This window comes from Hemibagrus wyckioides, linkage group LG03, assembly GCF_019097595.1.
Source record: "Hemibagrus wyckioides isolate EC202008001 linkage group LG03, SWU_Hwy_1.0, whole genome shotgun sequence".
NCBI classification, from domain to species: domain Eukaryota; kingdom Metazoa; phylum Chordata; class Actinopteri; order Siluriformes; family Bagridae; genus Hemibagrus; species Hemibagrus wyckioides.
This window is the reverse complement of record NC_080712.1, coordinates 23,512,174-23,537,934: the sequence shown is the minus strand read 5'-3', so window position 1 is coordinate 23,537,934 and position 25,761 is coordinate 23,512,174. Positions and strand designations below refer to the sequence as shown.

The 25,761-nt window shown below is 38.9% G+C and overlaps 1 long non-coding RNA gene across 1 annotated transcript; it reads right to left on the bottom strand.

Annotated features, from left to right (window-relative positions):
• LOC131351248 (uncharacterized) lies at nucleotides 1-21,827 on the bottom strand. The gene is made up of 3 exons (XR_009204355.1): nucleotides 21,680-21,827; nucleotides 1,027-1,102; nucleotides 1-205 (listed from the first exon to the last, which is right to left on the bottom strand). It is a non-coding gene; the product is annotated as an uncharacterized LOC131351248 (long non-coding RNA).
• Nucleotides 21,828-25,761: the final 3,934 nt, after the last annotated feature.

The window sequence follows — 25,761 nt, the reverse complement described above, 5'->3', positions numbered from 1 at the left end:
TCTCCTCATTGCTCCACGGTCTGTCCGTAGGTCTGGTTTATTTGTGCAGCGCTTGTGTGCTCCCAGCAGTCTGCACATATGTGTGTCTGATGATTGCTGTGTTAATAAGGGGTCAGCGTAGAGTTTCCAGTGTAGGTTTGTGTTTGTGTGTGTGCATGTTGGGGGATGGGTGCGTCATGTGTGCTCATAGCCTGTATTCTTCTCCCTGTATTGTGAACACACATGCAAAGTTTATCACACTCGGTCAGTGCATCTTGCACAACATTAACGGACACGTCTAACCAGTTTGTGTGTGTGTGCATGGGTGTGAGTGTGAATGCATATTTAGTGTATGAGTTTACTCACATGTCTGCTGCATGTATTAATAAACAACTAGTTGTTTCATATTCAGTCAATTAAGGTTCTAGTCTTTTTTTCCACTTTGCACTTTTCTTTGAGCCCTTTTAATGTTCAGTACCTCAGGTTAATGCAAATGATATTTCAGAGCCTAGGCTCAGTGCAAAGAATTGGGTGTGCTTCAAGTGAACATACAATTTAACAACAATATTTGTATATAAACAAAAAGCTTTGACCCAAAGGCTTAATCTGTCTGTCATTCATCACTGTAAAGCAAATCAAATAATCAGATAGATAGTATAACCTCAAACAGATGGCTTTTTAAGTTATTGGCAACCTCAGAGAAATTAACAGTATATAGTTCCTGAGAAGTTCCAATGTAAATTGCTAAGAGTTTAATTTACTGTACAAAAACCCACCACGATGGCTTACTGGGTCCTGTGTATGGACCTAGTATTGCCTAATAGTGTAATATGTACACACTGGATTACAACCCTCTCCCTATGAAACAAATCTCAAATAGATTCCAAATCATTTGTTTATCCAGCTGTGTTCATTCACCTTTTAAAGTGTTCACTATATTCTCACATCCTGAATAATTATATAAATACTAATTATGAAAAATAATTATAAAATTATTTGATAATATTATGTTTTAAATCATTTTTTAATCTACTACAGGTCACTAACCTGTTGATCCAGCCTGGCATAGACCTGTTGATATGGCGCACAGTGGTAGACATCACCACTAGGGGGAGCTCTGATGCTGTGTGAAGGAGATAAAAAGCCGCTCTGTTGAACATGCTGGTATTTGTAATCCAGACTCAATGGCACTGAGTGGAGCGCGCACACACACACACACTCTTACACACACTTTTGAGGAACTTAAGCTGACAATCATTAATTCATCTAATTAATGCTATTACAACACTTTTGTAAGTTTGTAGCTTTTTAAATGTATATATGTTGTCCCCACAAGGGCAAAACTGCTATATATTCCTATTTTTGTCTTCTGTCTTCCCCCAGCAAATCTCCCGTAATAACAAACAAAACCTTTGCCCAACATGCCCTGATACACACACACAAAATCAAATGATGAGACCATCAGTACAAGGTTGACACCAGAACCCCACTGTGAACCGGGACTGTCTGTTACATTTTTTTAAATTGCCTATTTCAAGCCAGCTCCAAATACATGGTCATTTGGGCCAATTTTGGCTGATTGCTTGCTGTTAAGTAATTAGAGGAGTGAAGGGAGCGGAAAGGCCTCTGAATGCAGGGTTGACAGGGTTGGAAAGGCCAAGTTAGGACACAAGATGAAACTACTACAGGGTTTGGGGTTTTCAGACTCCTACTAGAGGTAAACAACTTGGGCTCACACTGTAAGTAGCATAATGGTTGTAATACATTGTTTTCTAAAAAGTCCATGCCTGAATTTAAATGAGCCCCCAAGTTAACTAGGAAAATTGTATCCATCTGGGATTTTTACTGTTACATGCAAAACAGGCAAGAGCTTATTTTTTCAACATAACACTGACAAAAATACCTTCTGCTTTACTTTTAGTGGGAATTCTCTGTGCTGGAATATGGATTTTGTACTTGTATTGGGAATTCTGTATGTATGTGTGTGTGGGGGGGGTATTTATTCCCCTACCAGTAAACGAGCCACTGTTTTCCACAGCGTGAGTCCTGCAGGCTGGGAATTTTGTCTGCTTGAAGTGGCGAGAGAGGAATGGTGTCCCTGACCGCAAGATTGCCAGGATATGCTTTGAATCCCCTAATGGGATTCAGAATCACACGTGCCTTGGAACACACTGAACACTTCAACTGGTACTTGTGTCTGCACACAAAGCCAGGTGATTTTTTATTTTTTTTTTGCTTTGTTTTTCCCTTTAACGTTAAATGGGCACAATAACAACTTTTTTACAGAATAGCATTTCTGCACTACCTCTATGCATTCCTCATCCTCACCTTCTTCGTCTTCACTCACAAAGTGACTCCTGACTAGGAAGAAATGTTCCACCTCTATCAGCCTTGTTGCCCATGGTGGCATCCAGGCCCTTTGGTCACCCCAAAGCAGGGGGCGACCACTGATTGGCTGTAATCTGAGCTTTCGTGAGGACTACAGAAACCTTAATTGGACTTTGGGGGATGATAGGAAGGTGGTTGGGGGAGGAATGTTGGAGGGAAAGAAAGAGAGAGTTGGGGGGAGGTGGTCACTGAGGTCAAGACTTTATCAATAGTTTGAGTGCTCTACATAAATCTTTGTTGCACATTTGCAGTACTGACGAATGCACAAAAGAGCAAGATGCATGTAGGATGTAACATTCACTTTGTTTTTGTGTAACAGAGCATGTAAAGTAGAAGATTAAAGAAACGGGACATACAGTTCTTTCTTGCTCTCTTTCTTGTTTCATGTAAACAAGCACCATCTAGATCTAGAATGCACATGTGTGCATTTAAGCATGAATGCTCATTTTATGCTTGTTGAAATTTTTATGCTACACTCTGAAGTACGCAGTGAGAGTGAAGGAATGCAGTAAAAGCGGTGCATCCTACTTCCCCCCTGGCCAGCTCAGACAGCTGGAGAAGACATCACATAGTGCATCCGACTGTTGCAACGTGTATACGCACACAGACCACTGATCTTTAACCAGTTTCAGGAGCCTCTCTTTGTCTAAGTATGTTTGAATGTCTTCTCTGCCCTCTCTGATTAATATCTGAGTAACAGAACATGCCACCATGGTCAACAGAGCTGAAATAGTTTCTGTAAAGTCCTGTTGTATGGACGACTGAGGATAAAGAAGAAAGACAGAAACACTGCAAGCCACACAAACGCTGTTTTGCTTGAATTGCCTCTCTGTGTGTTTGTGATCTGCATAAGTATGTGCTGTGCATCCTCTTTACTCTCACCCCAAAGGTAACAAAGTCTGTAACTCTGTATTTTGCATGTGTGTAAGACCTACTTTAACATCTCAGTGTTTTGTAGTCTTTACTCTCCTAATTACCTACTAAGTGTTGTCTTCTTCTGTGCACAATTACCAGATGACCATTAAGCGTGAACCACAGATGTACAGTGTTTCCAGGCTTCTCATAAAGTGGCTTTTTATTCCCAGGCCTGGGCCTCTGCATTACACACACAAGTGTTTCAACTCAGCATCTAATTGCCAATCCCCTGAAAATCGAATCAGGTGTTAAGATTGTAAAAGGAGAGAAACACACAAAAACATGCACTTCAGGGGAGCTGTAGTGAGGGAGGTTGAATAACACTGCTCTAAATCTTACAAAAAGGCACTAAGGGGGCTAAAATGGCTATGTTGTAGTTACTAAGGTGTTTGTCATAGTTCACTTGTTACTAACAGTTAACTAGAAAGAACATAACAGTTATTTCTAGCTTCAAGAAAAGCTAACTAGCATAACATTAGTTAACTAGCTAGCTTGTTTTGGGGTGTTTAGAATTTAAAGATATTTTGCTCCTTATAAAACTACTTATTGCTCCTTATTACATAATTGGCCATTTTTAATTCATGTAGTTACATGAATTAAAAATGACTGTTTTAGAGCCATTGTGAAACTATGGCAGTGTTGTGGTTAAATGTTTAAACATACTGTGAAGCTTCGCAGTGAAACTGCATTGGTGACTGCATACTGAGCATATAGTTAGCGTAAAGCAGATTGCTTTAAGACAACATGGGAACCACTGTAAAAACAATGTTCATCATAATAAAACCAAAGAAAGTGACTGAAGTCCATTAAAAACTTTTGGAGTATTTTGGAGTTAATACTAAGAGGCGACCTAGAGACACTGCCTCAGTAAACAATGTGCTGCCTGGTTCTGACCCTGAGCGAGGTCACAGATCCACTTCAAACATGTCTTGAAACTGCCAGGCCTCCTCGTTGACTACAGATAACCTGCCCTGCAATAAACAAACCTTATAAACCAGCAAGACAATATCCACACTATATCAGCCGCCTTATCTCCTCTCTTTATCCTACTTATGCTCAAACAGGGAAGAGCCTGTTGTGCTACACATCATACTCAGGTATATTGTAATACAAAGCAAAAGTAATAAGTTAGACACAATGTAACAGGACATGTAATAAAGCTTTCCTTCATGCTGCTTGTTGAGGTATATAATATACATTTACAGCATTTGGCAGACACCCAAATAGTTCTTGCTTAAGGGACCAACAAAAGGAGTACTGGGATTTGAACTTATGACATTGCAATCAGTAGTCCAACATCTAAACCACAGAGCTACTTCTGCCATGAGAACAGCGCTATAAGATACCACACTTTCATACTAAAAAACCTAAATCTAGAAAATGCCACCAGAGGTTCCCCCTTTCAGAACACTTAGGCCTCTTTCTCTCATACTTACAGTCTGTTGTTAAGTTCCTAATTTATTATGTACAGTATAAGCACATGCTTCATTAACATGTTTTACACAGACTTGTCAACTACCTAGTTCGTGTACATTCTGGGCCTTGTTATTTCTGACTGCTTTACCATGCTATCAGCCTTTACCAACACAAGATACACGACAACACAACAACTCCAGAACATTAATAGCAAGCATAATCCAATTGGTGCTATAATGTGTTCTATAATTTTACATTTTTACCTTTGTCTCTTTGATTGTGTTTTGGAACTGTGAATAAACCTCATGCATGGATCCTCAACATTCTCCTGAGTCAAGCGTGTTACAGGCTCGAGTGGACAAATAAGCAAATTGTGCTTGTTGGACAGCATCTTTTCGGAGTAAAAAGCAGTTAAATGAACAAAATACATTTATAGGTCTACGGTAATACATTCTTAGTTATTCAACTAAGACGATTTATTAATGCTTACTATCAGATGTGTTAAGCAGGAAAATTGTAAACTGTACAGGCCTGTCATGCTCCATGACTGTACATGCCAATCGCTGCTTTACAGAAGTTCAGCTCCCAGGCTATGCTCCAATCATCCCACGCGTCACACCTGTGTATCACTAATCCGGGGCGGGATTGCTTTTAGTTTTAAAAGTTCACAGGTAGAATATACCCGAGGCTGTTCGCAGAGTCTCGATAGATCTATAGAAGAGCATGTTTCAGCCCCTAACACAACATAACACAACACAACCAACTCCCATCTTTTAGCAAACAGGACTGGCATGTTAGGACTCAGCAAAGGCATAATGCTAATTTAGCGTTTATTCATCAAGAACAGCTTAAATAACAATGTGTCAGAGAAACTGTGAGAACTATGAGTCAGGTTAAGCACTGATTGACATGGATGATTAATATTTTTATTAATGCCGAGAGGGAATTTGATTGTCACCGCAAACAAGGAAGAAAGAATCATTATTCCGTGAATGTAATTTTAGTAAATGGCTGTAACTTCAGAGTATATCAAATGTGATTAAAGACAGAGGAGTAGCAACAAGTTTATGAACAGGATAAATTAGCCATAGAGCTCTGACCGTAACACCAGTATTGACTTATATTTCATGCTGCAGTTTCTTTTGTCCCAGAAAACACCTAAAGTGCTCCACAACCCCCGCACTACTCTTTCATCTAACAGATGCTCACTGGAATAAATAAGTACAATAAGGAAAATCACTGCAGCAGCAGCAGTTACATTAGGAATTTTGTGTTTGTGTCAAGGTGTCTGTTACACTTTAAGAGCTTTGTATGAGAGCCAGAGCCTGTGGTAAAGCTGCCAGCATTGTAGACTTTCTTTTTATTTCAAATTTTAACCAGGACAGACAAACAAAGTAGACAGTGTTCTAAAATTTTTACAGTCTCTCTCTCTCTCTCTCTCTCTCTGCCCCTTTGGTCATTTTATTATCGATGCTCATGCATGGTCATTGCATTACAGAACCTTAGAGCAGCACTGTAGCTTCACATGACATAAAGTGTAACTGATCTGATTTCCGTCTGACACACTAACCTTGACACACTTAACAAAGCAGTGTGTGTGTATGTGTGTGTGGCTAATACCCAGAAGTACAATTCCAAACTGTATCGCATGTATTTCTTATTTTTAATACTTAATAAAAATAAAAATAAAAAAGCCTAAGGTTTCCTTAGGTTTAGGGATTTTTGATGTTGGTGTTACAAATGATCAACGACTAATTGTTATAACAGTGTGTTAATAATAAAAATGTAATTATTACATCAAGGGTTGTAAAAAAAAATGTGTGTGTGTGTGTGTGTGTTGGGCCATGTGTGTTTTAACCTAGTTCTACTCTCGATTTCACTTTCCCACTTTCTCACATACATATGCTTCTCACATACTTCACCTGTTGCTGGAGATCAGACTCAGCTGTGTGTGAAGTGTTTAGACTCTCACACTCATGCAGAAATCAAAGCCCCTTGCCTTCTCCTCAGTGTCACCTCCATCCAGTTATCTAAGCTTACATCCATCTGGGAGGAAAACAGGTGGAGTGTGACACTTGAGAGAAGAAGAGAGAGAACTGCAGCTGGACAGCTATCTCACAAGCAAAAGTAATAAGGGCTTCCGTTCCTTCCATCAACACACACACATACATACACCCACACACACGCATCCTTCCATTCCATTCCCAGAGAGTACCGTGCACAAGGTTGATTGTTCAGATCTGGTATTTATAAAGCATCACGAACATCAAATCTCTTTTATGAGAATAAAGCCTCTGAGATTTTTTGTGAGCATTGAGCCAGGTCTCCAAAGTTGTTCTCAGACTTTAATTACCCTGGTGTGCCTCAATTTAGCGTGAGTCATGACTCTCGTGATTCTCTCCCTCGGCCTCTGTTGTCCATAAGTCACACTCACACACTCTTACACACACTTCAACCCCAGCACACATCTGGATGTATTTCTGGGCTTAAGTGAAAGAAAATGCTTTAGATAATGCACAATTTAGGAGAGATAGCCTTAATTGTGTGTGTGTGTGTGTTATTCTGTGAGCTGTAAAGTGATCTAGGATCTCTGACTGTGCAGAATGGTCAGGATTAGATTTGGTTCAGAGAAACAAGATCCAAATCAGCATCTAACTAACCATGGATGTTGTGATGATTTGTCGTTTTTCATCCTTCTATTCATTCCCACCATGAAATTACAACCTGCCAGTCCTGCCAATCACCAATTATGTTGTTGCAACACCCACCAATCACAGCTCATGTTTCGGTTCACAGAAAAGGTTCTTAATTTCCCTCACATGCTATACTTAGTGTCAGTGGGAATGGGAATGTTAGTCAGCTTGGCGCCTTGTTCACCTTGCAAAGGTCAAAATTCAGGTATTTGTTATCGAAAAACAATTCTCCCATTTTTGTTACTAGAAGAAAGGCCTAAAACAAGGGACAAAAGTAATCCAAATGACTTTGGAAATAAGTTGTGTGTTGACATGTCATTGAAAAAAGAATGTCTTGTCTAGAAAGTGGAACCCAGTTGTCTTCAAAAAGTGGGTATATAACAATGTACCTATTTAATACTGTGTGTGTGAACATAGTGTTCATCATAAATTGTCCTAGTAAGGTGTAGGTTTACTACAAGATTCCAAAACAGCCTCAAAACACATTTATATAGATTCTAGGTCTTTTCAACTTCAACTCTACTTGAGCGATGAACACATTCTTGCAAAAGATATTCCCTCAGCTGGTGTTTTGATGATGATGGTAGTGCTTGTGGTGGTGATGGTGTTGGTGGAGAGCGTTGTCTAACAAATGTTTGTCTTTCAAAGGTCGTTTAATCAGGTTGAGATCTGTTGACTGTGTAATCCATATCACATTATTTATATAATTTCCTTACTCGTGAAAACAGTTAGTGACCCCTCATGTACTGTGGATGGATGGATGGTGCCATTGTCATCCTCGAAGAGATGACTCTCATCATGGTAGAAATGTTACATAATAGAATAAAGTATTATACTTATTTTTAGTAATCCTTCCTCGGGGCAATAGGACAAGTGGCTTCTTAATACCTTCTTCCTATTGGAACAATTCAACCTAAGCCATGCCAGTAAAATGTCCCAGAGCCACAGTTTTCTTTTCTTCCTTCCTGAGACTATATGAAGAAGAAACATCAAAAATTACTAGGCCCCCAAAATGATCCATCCTCATCTAGTTGACACCAGATAATGCGATTATAAATAATTGTACAGTATATAGTCAAATGCAATTGGGTAACCAGTAGTTATTGAGTATGAGTATCAGCGTAAGTTCTGAATTCGTGATAGTTTTAATACTAATTCATTCCAGCCGAAGCCATCAAATGTTCACTGAGCGAAAAACCGATCACAGCAACAGCAGTTCAGAACCACCTCCATCATCTGCAAGTGGTATAAGACAGCGATCCCGTCTGTCTTATCTTCAGGCTGTCCGTGTGGAGACATCCTCAGCAGCAGTGAGCAACCTCCAAGTGAAGAGACTCCGACCAGAAGTAAGGCATCAGGACTGCCAGGGTATGACATTTCTGTTTTATTCATGCAAATCTTTTCCTTCATAGTTCAGCTGTCAGATTCACAACTGTTTACATTCACATTCGAACTTTAAACATAAACCTAATGTGTTTTGACAAGAAGATATCTAGATTTCTTTATTTCATTTAGAAAATTCTATAGCCATGTTTACATTTAATTAGGTTTTGTTTACCCTGCTCATCAAGCACCAGTATATCCAATAAACAAGTCTATTTTAAAGTGCTTTAACCATGTTCCAGCCCCAGGTGTAATCACTCTTGAGTGCGGTTTCCAACAATGACAGTGTCTCCAGCTCTTCATAAGCGGTACACAGAAGCCCTCTCTTTATTTAGTGACTTCTTCTCTAAAAGACTTCTTTCTGGAACCCTCCACCATGGCTCAAGTGGTTCGCTCTGAGAGTCCTTGTACCTGTACATGTGTGAGACTGTGTTTATAGTTAATCACAGTGTTTAAGACCGGTTGATCACAGGCCTTTGCCGCAACTGTAGTAAGTAGTAGTGTAGAGTGTCAGCCGGCAATACTCCACTGAGTCAGAAAACAGCTGTATGCTTTACCCTAACCTAAAATCCTTCAATTTGGATACAAACAAATCTCCTACTCGTAACAAACATACGCATTTCCCCACTGACTGAGGAGCAGAATGCCAAGGAAAAGAACACCAACAGAGTGAGTCACACATGAAGACAGTTGTCTTTACTTGTAATCTGGCCCATTTAATTATGATAATTACATGACATTTCTCTCCCCGTATCTCTATTTCCTCGCTCAGCCAAAGCCAATGTGTTCACAAAGTGCAAACATGGATTTCTTAGAAGCGGGTACTCTTGCTTTAAAAATGTGTGTGTGTGTGTGTGTGTGTGTGTGTTCAAGGGAATTTCCCGTGCTCTTTCTGTGTGGGATATATTCCCAGAAGCAGTGAATGGTGTTGCTGGTAGTTTCTTGTGAATAGAGTATGGAAATAGAAACACTTTAAAAATGGCCCCAGGTGTATTATGCAAGATGTACGTGTAAAATTTTAATATGAAATCAATCCAAAATCCTGTGTGTACATGAAGGCAAAACTCTTCAAAATGATGAGCTTGTAGAATCCTTGAGGAAAAAACCAGAAGTCTATAACACAAAGGGGTAGAAAATGTACAGGACAATGGTACTGATGTTGAAGTATGTGCATCGTCTCAAAATTGTACTCAGTTAAAAGTAGAAGCAGCTTCTCGAAATGACCCTTAAATATTTAAACGTAAAATGAACCCTTAGTGCAAAACAGAAAAAGATATATAAGTTCCTAAGGGTTAAGTTAAGAGGTGGGATGAGTGTTTGTGTCTTTTTATATAAACCTATATTTACTATATGAAATCCAACTACTTCTTTATCTGAGGTTTTATTTATCTTTAGATAAAGTACAAGTACTTTAAAATAAACTTACACTTAACTATGGTAACAAAACAAAACTACAGAATTAATTTCCACCACTCCTCTAAAAATAAGGCTATATTATTATTATAAATATTGCATGATGTCACTACACTTCCTTTTACCTTTTCTTCTGCTCCAATATCTAATATTAAATTTTTTTATTTATTTAATTTTAATGTGGAACAAGTATACTTAACTTTTCATGAGGCTAAACATTTCTGAATATCTCAGGCCCAGAAATGCTAAAGAGCATCTGTTAATGTCACTGAGGTTTGGTTTCAAAGAATTCACTCAATAGTTTGAAAAGGAAAAGCGTGGTGATTTGAGACAGCACTTGATTTATCTGCCTAAAAATCACTCTCCTCATTATATCTGTGCTCCCACATGTGCACAATCACCCACATCTTGCCAGAACACCATCAGACCTGCACAGACACAGTCAGAAATAGTCGATGACCCATTTTCGCTCAATTACGTAAACTCACACGCACACACGCACACACACACACACACACACACACACAATTCATAAACCATTCATGCATCAGCCTACATCTGTACATTCAGTCAAATGAAGCCGTCTCTACGGGACAGTGCTTGGCTTAATCCCAAATCACATGTAGATGCATTAAAACCATTGCATCACACCTTATATAGTGTACGTATCTAGGTAGTCGGGAACCATTAAGCTCTTGTCTTACTGCTTATAGAACAGCTGGTGGCTCTCTGATGTCTTCGACCCACTGATTTGGTTGTTGTTTTATGGCCAAATCATATCTCTGTCTCTGAACTCTTCTGCTGGTTTATGCTGGACCCCATAAGCAAACACAGCATGCAGAAATCATGTAGTCTAGATAAGAGTCAGCACATTCAGCACGTAGCCTTTACGTAAGCAGCTCATGGGAGTTTCCCCCAAACCAATGAAATATCAAATCTGTAAGGACGTTATAATGAAAATCTTGAAATGGGTTTTGAATAAATAGTATAAAGCCTACACTATCACAGTGGATGTATTAATTGAAATCAGAAGTCTATGACACAGAGGTAGAAAAAGTACAGGATAGTATTACATATGTGAAAGTATATGTGTCATCTTATAGATAAAATCTTAGTTAAAATTAGATAAGAGTAGCTTATGAAAATAACAAGTTTTTTAAACAGAAAATCTAAGAGGTTTTCACAAATTCATAATTATTCAAAGGGCTATTCAATTTGTGAATTAATAATAATAATAATAATAATAATAATAATAATAATAATAATAATAAGCAATTGATTTCAATACATAATTTATTTCATAATCATACAATAATTAATCGATAAATATTAATTAATTAAATAATTAATAAATAATTAATTATAGGTTCAGTTTAAGGGTAGGACGAGTGTTTCTTTGATTCTTACAGATGATTCTGAAAAAAGGAAATCCTGTCACTGTCACACGAGTCACACAGTGTCCTATTTTATTTTGTTGTTAGTTTGTTGCTCTTTATTTAAAAAAAAAAACTTAAAAAAAAATTACTGAAGACGATCGGTACACAATGTATGGAATTTTTTATGGAAATGTATTTTCCAATGCAAATTTATTTTCATGTTATGTCAAAATAAAGTACCATCCTTTAACATGACACTCGCGTATAGGAATAAAACACAAATGGTTCACTAGTTAGCAATACTTCCTTTTCTGATAACACACGTCTCTGAAAATACGTTTATATTTAACCAAGGTACAAGTTTAACCGAATCATATTGGTTTTTGATGTAGTAATCATATCATGGGCCAAAGTCAAAGAGCTGTGGAAATGTACTGTTAATACCCAGATAATGTCGTTGCAAAAGGGTCACCAGAGGTTCCACAAGTCTGTTGTCAAAATCACTAATACAGCACAGATACAAATGAGGAGAAAATTTGGAGTTTGTTTGGATTTTAAAATTGTACTTAATAAAGTAGGACATTAATTTGTCAATTCCAATTGAGACATCCATGTACAAATCCATGTATTAGCTATTCAATAAACATAATCTACAGTGTAAGACAGTATAATAATAATAATAATAATAATAATAATAATAATAATAATAATAATAACATGGTTCATAATGTGGGATTGACAGTATGAACACAACACTTGCCAGTGACAAAAGGCAGCTCTAAATATAGGTTCTCGGGGATATAGCAACCTTGTCACGTTGCTGCTAAATACGCACCCCAAGCATTGCTATGCAGACAGCATTCATATTTAGATGATGCATTTGTATTTAAAAGCTCTGGTCGTTTGAATGCACTCCTGCCTTTGCTTGACTTTCAAATAATGTGGTAGTCAGTGGTGTTAGGTAACAAATGATAATGAGACAGTAGACAGTTAAACATGCTACAAATAGTTTCCATACAGTCTGCAGCTGCGAGGGAGAAGCTGACCCGTTTAATATGCACATAGGTGTGGCACTGCCTCACATCTTAAGTCAAATAACACTATGTTGACTTAACACAACATTTGGCACAGAGCGGTGCGAGGTAGGGTCACCTGAGTTTGTCAGTTAAATCGTTTGTGGTCCATGGAACATGTGCTTATCTCAGTAAGTAGATGTGTTGTGTGTGTGTGTGTGTATGTGTGTGTGCACTGTGGTCAGGGCCTGTGATGGCGGTGATTAATCTTGCTGGTCGGGTTTGTTGAGTCATAGTGGCATGGTGGATGCAGGCAGGAGGGTGACACTGAGCTGCAGGCTGGAATGGAGTGTGAAGTGTGTAGATTTTATTAACGTTAATAGTAGGCACATGCCAATATCAACAAACCCTTTAAATGGGTCATATAATAGATTTTGCAAAAAACAAAGAATGTGTGTGTGTGTGTGTTTCCATACGTGGAAATATAAGGGCCGGGTTTTTAAAGAATGCAAAGCATTGTTAAAGTGAGCAGACCTCTTGAGTAAACAAATGGTGCAAAGTTAACATAGTGTCAGTTAACCCACTGCTGCCGCGCAAAGTGCCGTGCGACGACAGTTCCTAACTCGAGCGTGCGCACACTTCCATTCGCATGCATGCCAACACAAGTACACCTCCTTGACGCACAACTTCACACATATATCAGGCCTCACTAAAGGAACGAAAGAACAAGCAATAGGAGAAAAGGAGATGAAAGCAGCCACCTGGGCCCTGCTGGGGCTTTTCCATCAATCACAATCAACAGCAAGCCCTGCCCAATTACAGGCGGAAGACTTGGGGCCATGTGCTGATTGTTAGCTTGGTAGAGAAAGAGCAAGATAGAGGGGTGATGATGGTGGAAAGGGGAGAGAGTTGGGGGAGCTCGTTCGAGTGGGCGAGGTAGTGGTGTGTGTGTGTGGGTGGGTGGGTGAGGGTGTGGGTCAGGAGAGTGTACAGGCGGCCCCATTTCCTCACTAATGGGCATGGTTAAGAGGGGCATGCTGTGAAGTAGCTGACCCATAATGAAGTTCTACACCTCACCCATCTGACCACAGCCCATTCAGGTATGCTGCACCCATACTGCATTATGTCTGAAATATGTATAGCAGCATTCCATATGCATTTTATGCAGGTTTCGATAGGTGAACATAGTCCACATACATACACACATTCAAACACCACCAGTGACTGGCCATACACTTCATACTAAGTTATACATTTAAAATGTGAGGCATGTGCAAGCAATCCATGCTCCTGGAACACACAATCATAAAATAACCATGGGATACATTTACCTCATATACCGAACACCAGACCAATCACTTTCACTCCTGTTTTTGCATGTACTGGATATAGCGTCATAAATACCTCACAATCATTTCCCCAAACGGTTACTAGACTCCTAACCGTCATCTGTTAGGACTTGTTCACTGATAAAAAAAATTAATCCAACTGAAAATCAAATGCATTCCGCTGGAACAAAATACAGAAAGGACCAGTATGGCAGTAATGGGATCCCATAGGAACCTGTGCTGCTGTTTCTACAAGTCAAAGAGTTCCACTAGTATATATAAGTACAAATACATTTATATATGAAGTTGGCCTCTGTGGTGTTTCTCCTGAAAAGCACATTTTGAGCTCATTATAGTAGTTAGTGAGGATGTAGTGTACATTGGGTGAACTCTGGATTTAATGATTATAATTAATAATATAGAGCACTACATAGCAAAATACCTGAATAAATAGTGCACTATATGATGAATAGAGACTGACAAACACTGCAGATAAAACTTGTCTATTTCCATCCACATTTTAAGATATAATCTGTTGTTACATGTGTAAAATGTTCCTAAACTTTAAACTAATACATTTAGACATAGTGTGTTACTTATAGCTCACACCACTTCCATATGGACAATGCAGTGTTTCTATGTATTTCACTGACTTGCATCACACATACAATATAAGAGAAAGCATTATATTTCTCCTTCTCTGCTCCTCCATATTGTCCAATCTCTCCCAGCAAATAATAAAAACCATCTGTTCTGACCAGCTTTGGAAATACAATCATACTTCATTTGGTTTAATAAGTGAAACCAACTGACTGAGTGTGTGTGCATGAGAAAGTCATGAACAGACACATCCCCACACATGTACGTCCATAAATGTGTGTTTTATAATATGAGCAAATTACAGCTGACTGGTGTATCTATATTTAGCCATCACTGGTTTTCTTTCACTCTTTTTCTGTGTGTCTTTCTCGGCTTTGTTTGTGTGGGTTGGGGCCGGAACTGCGTGGGGAAATTCAAACAGTCTTCCATGTTTCTCTAACCCCATTCTCAATTACTCCAACATGAAAGGCTGGTGTTTAGATTATGGAAAGGCAGTCGTGATGGTTGAGGAGGGGAATGTGATGGTTGAGAAAATTGCTTTAGAATTAAGGCCTAGAGGTTATGAAATGATCCCTACAAATGTCCATCTCTGGTACAACATGCCCGCATTCCCTCCCAAAAACTGAGCCTACCCCTATACACTGACAAGAGAAATCAGGAAGTCGTTTCTCAGAAGGTAGAGGTGTGGAGCATGCATGCACATTCCAATCTTTGGCCAAAGAGTTGTGTAGTGTATATCTGACCATCATAGCAATATATGGGCCTTTTTCAAACTGTTGCCAAAAAAATGTGAGCAAACAAAGGTCTGAAATTTCTTTATGCTCTACAGTAGAATTAGGTTTCCATTTTACTGGAACTAAAGGGCTCAATCCTGTGCCCATGTGCACAAAGTGGGGTCCGTAATGATATGTTTTTCCAAGATTAACATGTAACAAGCCCTGACTTCAATTACATTGAACACCTTTGTGATGAACTGGAATGCAAATTGTGCACCAGGCCTTCTAGATCTCTTCCTAGCAGAGCACAGGCTGTTGGAGGGCAACTCCATATTAATGCTAGCTCTTTTGAAAAGGTCACAAATGGCTATGATGGTCAGGTGTCCACATACTTTGGCAATATAGTGCAATTTCTGGCCACGACACCATGAACATGCCCAAATTATACTGGGGTGAGGTTCTTTTAATTACTGGCTTTGTTTTAACCAGAAACCTGTCTAACACTTTCTAACATCGCCACCACCAACACCACGAAAAAAGAAGTCAAAATTGGCTGTTCTTTGTTTGGGAAGGATGGCATTCTCTCTCTCTCTCTCTCTCTCTCTCTCTCTCTCTACCATGTCAATCATAGCAACACAAGCCAGTTGCAGAACATCTGTGAGCTTGTGTATGCAGATGAGGGTTGATAGAGCTGAGTGTGTTACACTGCCCTGTGATGCAGCATGAGCAGCAATTCCAAACAGTCACATGCATCCAAGCTCCACTCTGCCTGATTCATACCTATCTTGTCAGGCAAGAGTTAACCAGTGGGAGGAAATCGGCAAGATCAATAACAGATTGAGATCCTCATTAAAATTATGTAAATAATCTGTATGTATAGTTTGCCAAGATTCTTGACCATGCACATCACACACTCATTCACAAAGGTAAGCCATTTAAGTCTAACCAATATGCCTACCTGCATGTTTTTTTTACAGTTTAATCAAACCACAGAACCAAGAGGAAACCCACATAAACCTGTGCACCATCGTGGCACCCAAGATCAGTGACACATAAATACAATTAACCTGTGAGATTAAACTAGACCATTACTCTATTTAAATGTACAAATAAAATGGTTTACATGGTTTACTGCATGCTGAATATTTTTTAACATTAGTTTAAAAAGGCCTACAATGAGGGGCAGCCAAAGTGAGTACAGAAAAATACAAAATGGTTAACTGTTTCTGGTTTATGAATTACAGGAAGGATTGAATGTGTAGCGAGTCTCTTGGACGAGGAATCGGTGCAGCTGTAATGTGGGGGAGCTAGAGGCATGACACATGTGAGTTTTGGCATCTTTACTGAAAGCAATCCAGTGAGTGTCGTCATCCATAGTGCAAGTCAAAACACTACCAGGCAAATACACAGCAGGATAATCCATGATCAGGAAATGGGGAAAACAGGCAAAGAGTCGAAAAACCTGCCAAAACGGATATACAAAGGACAAAGACTTGGACTAGAAGGAACAAAATGCACGACAAGACTTTGCCAAGAGACTGATAAACACAGAAGGTTTAAATACACAAACTAAAAGAGAGAAAATGAGGCACAGGTGAATACAATTAGAGTAGGAGCCAGTTACAAGACAATAGCATAGATAGAACCAAAGCAGAAACTAAAATTAAACAACACATGACGTTGTTGCTATGGAAGCTGAAAATCTGTATTTAGAAATTGTTCTGATTGCAAATGAAAGTCTATTCACAACAGAGTTGTCATTGCAGTCCTGTTTCTTACTAACGGTGCTTTAGTTAAAAGTTCTTCTTCAGCACAATATCTCCCATGCAACATACATGAGATGGGTACAAATGTCAAATGTGTGTGCGTGTTAGTGAACAATGGCAGACTTTGTGCATAGAGGCCTCAGTGATGGAGCGTACTGTATGTTGGCATCTATAGTTGTTGTGGGAGAGTCTCACACTGCTGTCTCTACGCATTCTTTTCTATTTAGAGGCTCAGATTTAAGAAGCATGTCCTCTCAGCTGTACTGAACACGCTTGCCATACATGATTTAGTTTGCTTCTCACACACTCAAGAACTTTACACTTCTACATTTGTCATTTACACAATAACTGTGCACTTCTTGTAAACACCTCCTTAAACAGTGCTGATGAAAAGAATATCTAAACGCAAGAATTAAATTAAAATAAATCTTTCACCAGCCAAGATTATACAGTTTTGCAGAGTGAAGGTTAGATACTGTAATATGCCTTAATACATGTATATTAGAGTCCAAATTATATGAACACAAATCCTGTACTGGGAGGCAATGTCACGTTCACAATAATTCATTTTACGAATGACAGCTAATTTGCATAACTGATGGCTTGATCGCAATGTCAGTTTTTTTGTTTTTTTGTTTTTTTTATTTTATTCTTCCTCTTCAGTTAATAGAGTTTGACTGACATTTAACTTACATGGTTGGGGTAATAACAATATTTGCACTTCTGTTAATTCAGCACATTAATACCAGTGGACCTGTTGCTATAAAGGGAGCACTTAGTCAGATGAGAGACATGACTTTAGTCATTGTTCTGCTTTGCTTCTGTCTGGCTGTTTATAATGACTTGCACAGACAGCAGCTCTGCCCCAACAGCTTGAGCAAATGATTATTTTGATCATATACAGGTAGCTGCTTGCAAAATAAAGTAAATAAGCATTATGCAAGGCATCAGTGTTTAAGTGTGATCTTACCCAGGCCCTTTTCATACTCATTTGAGGAACACACACAGCACAGAAAATTTTTTATGCAAGTAAAAAGGACCTTTGCTATTTGACTCTGGGTCTCGAGAGACTGTGGTAGATCTTGTGGATGTTTTTGAAACTCAAATTCTCAGTACTGTAATTCCTCCATCTGGATTGGGTTTCTGTTGTGTAAACATGGCCCTTATACAATTAACAGATTCAGTGCATATGCTGTGTGGTTTTCTTTATAATGCGTGTTTGAAATAAAACTCTGTGCCTTGAGAGCCAAAAATAGAACAAACTTCATCTGGCCTGTTATTGCAATGTGTGCGTTCTCTCCCCAAACTGAAGGCAAATTACACAATTGAATAGGAAATCACACGTTTGACTAAATTACATTTGACTTAAGGGGCCTGTCATTAAATGACCCAATTTTCCGAAAGGAAGAATGCCCTGTAGTCTTTTTTTTTGTGTGTATATGTGTGAGAAAAACAATACTGGGAATAAAAATGCACATTGGGACAGTTTTATTTTCAATGACACCTTTACCACCTATCGTATTTATTGCAGCTAAATTGTGGTACAAGAAATGTTCTTCTAACTAAAATCTCCTGCAGTTGTAATGGAACTTCAGTTTGCCTGTGTGCTCGGCGACAGACTGCACTTGTATTGAATCCCTGTCCAAAATAATCAGACCCTTCATAAATCTTTCACACAGTTAATCCTGTATAGCCCAGGTGCAAAATACCCATGATGCTCTCAGGTCTTTGATGCTGTGCAGCTCAGCCTGTTATCCCTGAACACTGGTTATGTGAAGCTCTCAAACCTTCCCCCATGTCTGTTATCAACTTTGTCTACTTTGTTATTGTGAGCAGTTCTTCTACTATTAAAATAGACGCATCTGGTGTTCATTTGGCGAGGTGTTTTCTCCTGCTTCTTTGTGAGGACCTTGATTTCAGACCTCTGCTGCTTTAAAAGCCTAATAGTGTAAGTGATTAGTTGTCCAGGGTCCTTGTGAGCACTTAATTAACTTAATAAATTTGATTCAAGTCTAATTAGGTGCACAGGCAAAGGGGAAAGACTGGTCCCTTAAAGCTGACCCGTTACTTTTGAACTCTGACCCTTGGACCTTGACAGGGCATGAAACCTGTGGAATCCCCTATTAAAGAGGCCCTGTCTGGCCTGGATTGAGACGCTTCACTCAGACCTTAGGATGGAGGGAAGGAGGCTGCAGCATGAAGATGAAAGGAATCAGTGGAAGGAGATATCAGCGCCCATAAATGTCCTTTGACATTGTTCAGCTGTTACACAATCAGGTCTGTGTTTATGTGTTTATTATTCACCAGCCTACAATAAAGCTCTATTTAACTACCTCTCTCTCTCTCTCTCTCTCTCTCTCTCTCTTTCTCATCACGTCACGTTTCATGTCAGTTGAAGAGCATTTAAGTAAATGTTATTATGTTTCTTTAGGCAAATAAAGTCCTACGGCAGTGACTTGCTTCCAAAGGCCGTTGACGGTAAACAGTAAGATTGAAACTAACAGTCAGTCACTCACTCACACCCCTTTCATTTCTTTTAATGACTCAGTAGGTACCACATTCACCTCTAAAACCACAATCACTCAATCTGTTATTCTTATGCTTTGGCCACCCAGCACAAAACTCTGCCATGCACTGTTAAGTTAGTGACATATACAGTGTTGCTCATAGACTGAAAATAATGCTTACATCAACAACTCAACAGCAGCCATGTGTGTGTGTGTGTGTGTGTGTGTGTGTATGAGAGAGAGAGGTGGGGGGGATGGTGAGAGAGAGTGAGAAAGTGGGGGGAAATGTGAACCGACTGTTTACAGTTAGTGAACAGGAAAAGATAAAAAAGATGAGAACAGAAAAAAAAATTGTGGATCAGATATGTGTGAAATTTGCAAGTTCTCTTCAGCACTGGGAGTAAAAAGTGTGGCTGGGTGAAAAACAGTTCCACCTGGCTCTGAGCAGAATGGCCACTATCTATTTTATGGCCTGTGAAATCCTCATATGTTGAGAACGGCCCTCTCTGGACACACGGAAAAAGCGTTTTGCACACACGTACACACACACACTCACTCACACGTACACACACACACTCACTCACACGCACAAACACACACACACACACACATACACACACATCCCTCTAGAACAGCACGAGATACTAAGATAACAGGGTCAGGCTCACAGGGGTCAGAGTTGAGGGGGTATGATCTCACAGAGAACACATGGAGAGGATAAAGAGGGTCTGGTTTCTGTAAAGCGTGAGTGAGGGTGCAGTAATTTAGTAGGTGCGGTAATTTATAAGCTCACAAGAAGACAACCCTGAACCGGAAACACCAAAAGTCATTCCCTGAGCGAGCACAGATTTGCTGTTTTGTGTGTCTGTGTATAGTTGTGTGTATTTGTGTATGTATTTGTGTGTGTGTGTGTGTGTGTGTGTGTGTGTGTGTATGTGTGTATGTGTGTAGCCAGTGAAATCTAAATTCTTTTTCTAGACTTTCATCAATTTTTGCATCAAACCCATATGCTTCTGTTATGCTCGTCTAAGTAAACAGGTTATTTGTCACAGTGTTATGTTCTGTGACTCATTATACAGATTTAAACCATCTTTATCTCATCTAATTTAAAACCCGTTCAACCAAAAAATAAAATCTGTGAATTCCATCAGTGTAACTCACACATAAACAAAGGGTGGTGAATCATCTGTTTCTTCTTCCTGCTGAGAAACCTTCACTGGAATCAGCAAATATGTTCCAGCTCCTTCACTGGGAACGCTGTCCAGTACAGGTTATTAATTCAAGAGATAACACTTTACTATAACAGTATACCGATAGTCGTGCACTAATACACAAATAAATATTTAAATATGAACTAATGATGAGTTATTCACAAACTCATGAAGGGTTAACCTTAACTATGAGGTGAGTCTTATGAATTTATGTGTGAATAACGCCATAAGTACACGCTAGTACGTTTGTTAGTTTAATGTGTTAATTAAAACGAAATGCTCTATGAGAAAGAATGTGAATTAAAAAATTGTGTTATTATTTCTATAATTTGCCCAATGCAGCTGCGTACACAAACATCATTGGATGGCTCTGGATTACTTTCATAGTTTACACTGATAATCTTTATGTTAAGTAGAAAAATGCACTAAATATAACAACAATCATTTCATTTCAACCTATTTTGCATTTCTCTGTAGTACTAGTCAATTTCCCATTGGGATGAATAACGCATCCATCTATCTATCTATCTATCTATCTATCTATCTATCTATCTATCTATCTATCTATCTATCTATCTATCTATCTATCTATCTATCTATCTATCTATCTATCTATCTATCTATCTATCTATCTATCTATCTATCTATCTAGTACATGCTCTGTGTGGCCCAGGCCCGGGACTCTGCTCCTTTACCCACAGGCGTGTAGTTAATACAGCAGTTCATTCACTTAGAAGATGCTATTATCTATTAACATTTAACACCAGTGTCTTCATTAGTTTGGAATTAGTACATGCCTTACTCATCACTAGTTCATATTTAAGTAAGTATTAATTCAGCTATGAGTGCATGATTTATGTACTGTTATTATTAAGCGTTTCCATCTGAGTTGGGAGAATGAGTGTAACCCATCACTTTCTGTATAAACATATACACACACACACACAATACCAGTGAGAAGATAAAAGGACGTACCTCTATTTATTGCAAATAAGCTTGATGATATGTCTGATGTATAGGCATCAGGAATTTTCTCACACATACAGTCATGGAATCTTTTGTACCAGTCTCTACCTCATTCCTCTCTTTTCTTCAGAACTCAGGAAGAAACTTCCTGTCTTATCTGTTTTTTCCACACTAGTGTGTGAAACCTCTACCTTGGAACTCTGAGGCACTTGTCTTTTTTTTCTTCAGTTTATCTGTCTCTTTTCTCCTATTTCAAAGTAGAAGGAAGTGCTTGTAATTTCCCTTTGCTTCCTGCTGAGAGTGACAAAAAACAACAGGATTTGTTCTTCTCCACTTGTGTGAGCCTAAGATACTGTATTTACATTACATATAGTTTAGCTGTCCCAGAGTGTTATAAAAAAAAAAAAGGAGAAGGTTTTCTTCAGACTTCTCTACACACTGGAAATTTGTTGGCAAAAGACCAAGCTGCCCGAGCCAGACTCAAGCAGGCTAACTTCAACTTTCTAATAAAAATGCAAAATGTCTATGGTCAAATGAGTAGTTGAATTGGTCAAAAAAGGAAGTTCTCTTTTGTAATTTTCCCTGACCAATAACCAATAGGCAGTCTATCGGAGAGTCTGTTTACTTAAATTACAGATTGCTAAGCAATCCAGATGTCTTAGATTACATATCTATCTATCTATCTATCTATCTATCTATCTATCTATCTATCTATCTATCTATCTATCTATCTATCTATCTATCTATCTATCTGGGCATTAAACCAGTTGTAGCAGTAATTTAAATGGTCAATTTAATCAGTCTGCTGAAGCATCCTTTATTTTTAACAATCTTAGTGCAACACAATGTACTTGTTCTAAACCAACATTGCGGTTTAAAGTACTTCTGTTTAGCTCATTATATTGTAAAAGGTTTCAAAGCACATGTTCAAAAACGGAAGTGTTAACATTTCTATGGGCTTTGGAGTTTGACACAGATGGCTGAAAAGGAAGAAAAGTTCATGCGCTTTGTTTTGACCAGTCAACATGTGTTCCTAGCACTTTTCAAAACAAAGTTACACCCATGATTTCAAACCACACGTCATTTAACTATCCAGGATGTGCTTGCGTATGGACGTTATTAGATTGAGCCTGATAGGACTTGCTATGCTGAGATCATTGCTAATTATCTCTCTGATCACACAAGTTCAAGTAACATTAGTATGTGTGAGCTTGCGTTTCATAGGCAGAAATAAAACAAGATGACTTTTTCCTGATTTATTTTGTCCCACATTATACATTCTACAATGAGCATGGTGTGGCACACACAAAAAGCCTTCTCAAACTTTCAGAACATATGTACGGTACTGAAGGCTTTCATCTGACAGGAAGTTGGGGGAAAAAAAAATAGACAGTAGCAGGAATAGTAAACAAAAGTATGAAAGGCAGAAGTGAAAGTTATTTGTGAGCGAGACCTGAGTAAGAGCTTTGTTCTTGACTCATCATTTGCACAAGTTATACAAGTCTGGCCTTTAGGCAGTACTCAGGGAGAGCACTGAAGCAGAGAGGGAACATATGCTGCTGTCCATCCAATTTTTAATCCCTGCATTTTTTCCTTCTTTCTTTCCCACGTCCCGAGTGTTAACTGATAAAATTTGGGGGGGATCAAACCTTGTGACTAATCAGCCAAGGCTCGCCAGGGTGATTGTGCATCCTGAAAGGTAACAGATTTTCTTAAGTCTGCATTACACACGCAGGAACATTGCTCTCTTTTTGTACCATGACCCCAGACTTTTATCCAGCGTGTAATATGCCAGTTCAGCTTTTTTTCTCCCAATGATTCAAGTCGAAGTAATCTTAATTTCAACTCTCCTAGAGCAAAATAAATACAAAGATACTCTTTTATACATCCAGACCATTCCAGTTTCGGTTTATTCAAACCAGTCCAGTCCAGTCAGGGCTAATAGAGCTCTCTACACACAGCCAGCTGTGGGGAAGGTACAAGAGAGGACCACAGGGATTACCTGGTAATTGGTGTATTGAGCATTAAATCCAGCACAATAAGTGATCCCACATCTAAAGTGGAAATGATACTGGAATGAAATCACACACATGCTACATTAGCACGGTTTCTTTCTTTTCATCAATGTTCTGTTCCATTCATCCACTCTTTATGGCAACACTGATGTAAATATAAGACACTTTCCTATTGAACAAACTGCCGGAACCTATGTCAACAAAATTGAAACTGTTTTTTTTTCCATTGGCCACAATTCCAGTACAAAAAAGCTCTTATTATAATTTTAATTATTGGTACCTGCACAGCATTAATAAAACTAATGGTCTTGTTGTTTGGGCTAAAAGCCTGAAGCTGATGATTATGCATACTACATCAAACAATGTGCAAAACCATATGCAGAGATGTCAAATGCAACATTTTTTTTTCTCAGCCTCTCTAAAAAGGATGCTCTATTTTGGATCTGTTAAATTTATTTATGTATCAAATACAATTAAAGTTGTCATCTTATTGATGAAGTGGTTCAGAAAAACTTTCTAGTGAGTCTTTTCATCAATTATTTATTTGCTTTTAGTATAAGTTGGATTATCGAATGGACCAGCAGGCTGGGAATGTTAATGAAAACATGTTGTCCATTTTGGACTTGGTTGTTGTGAACTGGAACACTGATGTAGTCACTTTCACTTGCCTTCAAATTAAATTTCCTACATGATCAGCTTCATATGGTTTAACTTACTCAAGTACGGTAATCAGACAGGGAGAAAACCAGGGCACCACTATTATGATGACCATCTTTTTTCTTTTTTTTTTCAAGTCATTCCAGCACAGTGGAGAACTGGAGGAATTCCCCTTGTCTATGACTGAGCAGGGGGCTCATCTACACTCAATAGGACCTTTGTTGCCTTCCTGCCTCTACAGCTCACCCCCATCAGCCACTGTTTGGCAGAGAGAGGGGCCATCCCGCTAAGGCCTTCCCCACTATTCTGCAGTCTTGCTGGCTTTCATATGGTAAAGGCTGCTAATGACTTTACCAACCTCCTCCTCTCAACTGCCCTCATTTAGTAACCCTCCCAGCAACCGCTGCTACCCTAGTAACCGTTTCTACCCTGCTGAAGCTGCCCTAGGGAGTGCTTTTGACTTCCAGTCAGATGAGGTGCAAACGTGGACACGGTGCAGATTCACACAGTGTGAACACAAATGAACTTTTTTTGTACACAACCCAAACAACCCAAACTCATAATATATAAAAAAAACTGGTACAAAGAAGAGTTTACACACAGTTTACAGCCAAACTACACTACACAAACTATGCCTTTTCAGCTCATTTCTAACTGAAAAGCTCCTCTTGTTTCACTTTCATAATCTCAATCTGAAACACACACACACATACACACACACACATAAACTGAAAGCATTAGCCATCTTTGCCAACCGTCACACACACTGACTCACTCTCTGAATTGGCTAAATTAAGATTGTCTTTTATTCAGAGACCTATTTGCATTTGAATCTGTTTTGTCACCGCTTCTAAGGGTGCCACTGAGCTGCTCAGCAGTGCTCGTCAGCGCATGGGACCCGGCTGGCCTGAGCCCCAACAACCGCGGGCAGGCCTTTCCATCCATGAATATGGATGAGCTCCACTCAGGGCTGCTTTCTCACAGTCAGGGAAAGTAAACTGGAGAGAATGGGTGAGATTGAATGGCTTCATGTGGAAATGGAGATCTTTTCAGTAGAGGCCTGTTCAAGAAAAGGCTCACCCACACTGCAAGCTGACAAGATTTAGGGATTAGGCCTGCTCAGGACATTGTCTTGGCAGCATTTAAGAGTCAATGTACATGCCCATACATCTGGTATGGGTCATGCTACTGAGTAGTTTATCATATGCTTACATAATTATTCATACAATATGCACCAGTCATTGAAAAAATACTTTTCATTTCCTACTAAATACAAATTGTACTTACAGTTCAATACTTTGAAACAGACATAGTTTTACTGAAAACGTTTTTGTTTATATTGGTCAGTCTGTTTCAAATAGAATCATAATAGCTTTCTGAGCATGTGTGCTAATGAGAGCATGGAGCATGGGAAAGCAA